Here is a 4,606-nt window from a genome sequence, read left to right as displayed (position 1 = left end):
CCCACCACTCCGTCGCCGGAACGCCATCGTCGCCGCCTCGCTCCACCAATCCTCCCCGAACGACCTCCACGCGCTCGACGCCGTCGCCGGAGACCACCTCGCCGGACTGCCTCCCCTACGTCACCGGCGTCCCCGTCTTCCTCCTCGCGCCCCGCTGCCCAGTCCCCTGCAACCCCTTGTGAGCGCCATCCCCATCTCCCTCTCTCCTCGTCGTCGCGGTTGCCGTTCTCCACACGAGCTCATGCTCACTCGCCGTCGCCCCTCGCACGTGCGTGGCCACGCGCCCGCGCTGTCCCGTCGTGGTCACCGCCGCTCTTGGCTCCAGCGCGTGCGCACCGCACACGCCCGTCCCCGACTTCTCCCTCGCGCGCCCGCTTGCTTCGGGCGACGCCCGTTGCGAACCACCCCCCTGAGCTCTGTCCACGCCCGCGCTTCCCTGGAGCGCGCCGGCACCCGCGCTTGCCGTCACTGGCCACGGCCACCACCGAAGCCCCCTGCTAACCGTGCCTCCCGCTCGCCGGTCCGGTCCCCACTCCGGCCACCACCCGCGGCCTCCTCCCCGCGCTACCCCTCATCGCTGCGCCCCGCGGCCACCTCCGCTGCCTCCCTTGGCCGGCGCCTTGGCCGCCGACGCCCAGCCGCGTCGGGCCATGGCCTCTGCCTGCGGTCGGGTGCCCGTAGCGCCCGTTCGGGCCACCCCGCACCTGTCACCCGTTATGCCCCAGGGCCTATGACATATGGGCCCGCCCCAGAACAGTTTTATAAAAAAAAGAGGATTAAAAAATATATTAAATAAATAAATAATAATTAAATTAATTAATTAATTAAGGAATTAATTAAGTTAATTAATCATAATTAGATTAACCTAATTAACTAATTAGTTTAATTAAACAGTAATTAGACTAGTTAAACATTAATTAGACTAAACAGTCAATGACAAACGGGACCCACACGTCAGTTGACCAGTCAACGCCTCTGTTGACTGCTGACGTCATGCTGACGTCAGCGTGCACTGTTCTGGATAATGTTGGATTAAAATATTTAAATAAATGCTAAAAATGATTTTAATCTTTTAAAATTAATATAAAATAAACCGTAGCTCAGATGAAAAAACTTTGTACATGAAAGTTGCTCAAAACGACGAGACGAATCCGGATACGCAGTCCGTTCGTCCACCACACCTCCCTAACCTATCGAACTCACAACTTTCCCCCTCCGGTCCATCTGTCCGAAAACGCAAAACATCGGGAATACTTTCCCGGATGTTTCCCTCTTAACCGGTACCACCTCATACCACGTTAGGGCACACCTAGCACCGCTCATTGTCACGTCACCCATCGTCGTGTTTATGTTTGCATTGTATTCATTGTTTCTTCCCCCTCTTATCTCCGGTAGACTACGAGACCGACGCTGATGCCACCGAGTACGACTACGTCACCGACGACCCCCTCCTTGTCTGAGCAACCAGGCAAGCCCCCCCTTTGATCACCAGATATCGCCTACTCTTCTCTATACTGCTTGCATTAGAGTAGTGTAGCATGTTACTGCTTTCAGTTAATCCTATTCTGATGCATAGCCTGTCATTGCTGCTACAGTCATTGATACCTTACCCGCAATCCTAAATGCTTAGTATAGGATGCTAGTGTTCCATCAGTGACCCTACACTCTTGTCTGTCTGCCATGCTATACTACTGGGCTGTGATCACTTCGGGAGGTGATCACGGGCATATACTATATACTTTACACTGTTACATTACCTGTGATACTGTTCGGAGTTGGGGGCTGAAAGGACAGGTGGCTCCATCCCGGTAGAGGTGGGCCTGGGTTCCCGACGGTCCCCGATGGTTACTTTGTGGCGGAGCGACAGGGCAGGTTGAGACCACCTAGGAGAGAGGTGGGCCTGGCCCTGTTCGGCGTTCGCGGATACTTAACACGCTTAACGAGATCTTGGTATTTGATCTGAGTTGGCTACGAGCCTATACGCACTAACCATCTACGCGGGAGTAGTTATGGGTATCCCGACGTCGTGGTATCAGCCGAAGCACTTCAAACGTCAGCGACGGAGCGGCGCGCGCCGGATTGGAACGTAAGCCTGCTCTTGTATTAAGGGGGCTAGTTCTGCTTCCGGCCGCCCACGCAACGTGCAGGTGTGCTATGGGCGATGGGCCCAGACCCCTGTGCGCTTAGGTTTAGACCGGCGTGCTGGCCTCTCTGTTTTGCCTAGGTGGGGCTGCGACGTGTTGATCTTCCGAGGCCGGGCATGACCCAGGAAAGTGTGTCCGGCCAAATGGGATCGAGCGTGTTGGGCTATGTGGTGCACCCCTGCAGGGAAGTTAATCTATTCGAATAGCCGTGATCTTCGGTAACAGGACGACTTGGAGTTGTACCTTGACCTTATGACAACTAGAACCGGATACTTAATAAAACACACCCTTCCAAGTTCCACAGACAACCCGGTGATCGCTTTTCTACAGGGCGACGAGGAGAGGATCGCCGGGTAGGGTTATGCTATGCGATGCTATTGGAGATGCTACTTGGAGATGCTACTTGGAGATGCTACTTGGAGGACTTCAATCTACTCTCTTCTACATTCTGCAAGACGGAGGCTGCCAGAAGCATAGTCTTCGACAAGATTAGCTATCCCCCTCTTATTCTGGCATTCTGTTGTTCAGTCCACCGATATGGCCCTTTACACATATACCCATGCATATGTAGTGTAGCTCCTTGCTTGCGAGTACTTTGGATGAGTACTCACGATTGCTTCCCCCCCCCCTTTCCCCCTTTCCTATCTTCCTGGTTGTCGCAACCAGATGCTGGAGCCCTGGAGCCAGACGCCACCGTCGACGATGATTCCTACTACACCGGAGGTGCCAACTACTACGTGCAGCCCGCTGTCGACGACCAGGAGTAGTTAGGAGGATCCCAGGCAGGAGGCCTGCGCCTCTTTCGATCTGTATCCCAGTTGGTGCTAGCCTTCTTAAGGAAAACTTGTTTAACTTATGTCTGTACTCAGATATTGTTGCTTCCGCTGACTCGTCTATGATCGAGCACTTGTATTCGAGCCCTCGAGGCCCCTGGCTTGTATTATGATGCTTGTATGACTTATTTTATTTGTAGAGTTGTGTTGTGATATCTTCCCGTGAGTCCCTGATCTTGATCGTACACATTTGCGTGTATGATTAGTGTACGATTGAATCGGGGGCGTCACAGACCTCCTCCCCGTCAGCCATGAGCCTGTTCACGGCCGTTGCACCGGCCGCACGACCGCCGTACCAAGCCCTCCGCCCGTCTGCCGAACTATTCTTCGCCGCTCGCGGAGCTCCTCTTGGCCGGCCTCCAAGCTCATTTCTTATCACCGCAGCTGTCCGGAGCCGACCGCAGCCGTCAGCAGCAGCCAATCCAACCGGCAGCCAAACTTGATGATTTAACTTGGGATTAGATAGTATGTTTGACGGTGGTTGTGTGCATTGTAGATGAGCTCAGTTGACTCCTCTTTCATGGATGATTCATCGTCGGATGAGGAATTTGATTTGCATGAAGAGAGGAGATTGCTATGCTAGTGGCCATGCACAAGAGAAGGAAAACGAAGCACGATGGTTCCGTTTATGGTCGTGCATGACCAACTCCAGAAAGATTCGATGGAAGAGCATTGGAAATGGCATGGCAAAAGATCCGCAGAGATTCATTATTTGTTTGTTCAAAACTATGTTGTATTGTGCAAAACTATATTGTATTTGTGTTGCATTGCATCTCCTCGATCTGAAGAACTATGTAATAATTGGATATTGTGGACATGATTTTTTTATGTTGTTTTAAAACATGTTTTATGCAATATGTGCGGCTGTACAGTGGCTGGACAGCGGCTGAATAGCAGCTGTGCGGCTGCTGGCCGGTTTTGGACCATGAATTTGGACCATCTATTGGAGTTGCTTTTTTGGACCATAAATTTGGACCATCTGTTGGAATTGGCCTTTTTTAGGAGCTTCAAAACGCACTTTTTGTCGGTCTAAATTTTACATCTTCGATTTTGAACCGTCAAAATTTGGACCATCTATTAAAGATGCTCTAAGGAGGGGGATGGGGGATGTTAGGAGCCCTCCTAGCCGGTGCACATACTTGGGCTGGCCCGTGGACAGCATATGGGCTGGGCTAGGCTGTGCACACGTTGAAGCGTTGCTGGCTATAAGTAAGTGAAGAGGAGGCAACGAGAAGGGTATCCAGTGGATCACGACAAACGACACCCGGCGGCTCCCTTTTCCTACCTCGTGCTCCCTTCCTCCTCTTCTTGTATCCATTACATGTACCTCGAACTGAAGCCTGTATCCCTTGTAAGCGAGGAATAGATCGAGAGAGAGACTAGTGGTACCTAACAGGCAGGGTCTCGGCAGAGTGCGACACAGCCAGCTGGTCCCGCGCGCGATGTGGCTGTGGCTGGGGCACCGCGGCGGCTTGCACACGGTTCGGCCACGGTAAGCACGACGACACGCGGGTGAGCCGTCCGGTGATGTACGTGGTCAGTGGAGCCGCGGCACGCGGTGGCCGGCGGTAGCCGGGCTATCACGCGGCACCTAGAGCTCATCGCGTAGTCGAGGCTTGCGCGGGGACG

General features: G+C 53.2%; 1 pseudogene; it reads left to right on the top strand.

Moving 5' to 3' along the window:
- Positions 1–4,194, top strand: part of LOC123039222 (uncharacterized) — a 16,214-nt pseudogene extending 12,020 nt beyond the window's left edge.
- The last annotated feature ends 412 nt before the right edge of the window (positions 4,195–4,606 follow it).

This window comes from Triticum aestivum, chromosome 2B, assembly GCF_018294505.1.
Source record: "Triticum aestivum cultivar Chinese Spring chromosome 2B, IWGSC CS RefSeq v2.1, whole genome shotgun sequence".
In the NCBI taxonomy this organism is placed as follows: Eukaryota; Viridiplantae; Streptophyta; class Magnoliopsida; order Poales; family Poaceae; genus Triticum; species Triticum aestivum.
This window is presented reverse-complemented; position numbering and strand designations above follow the sequence as displayed.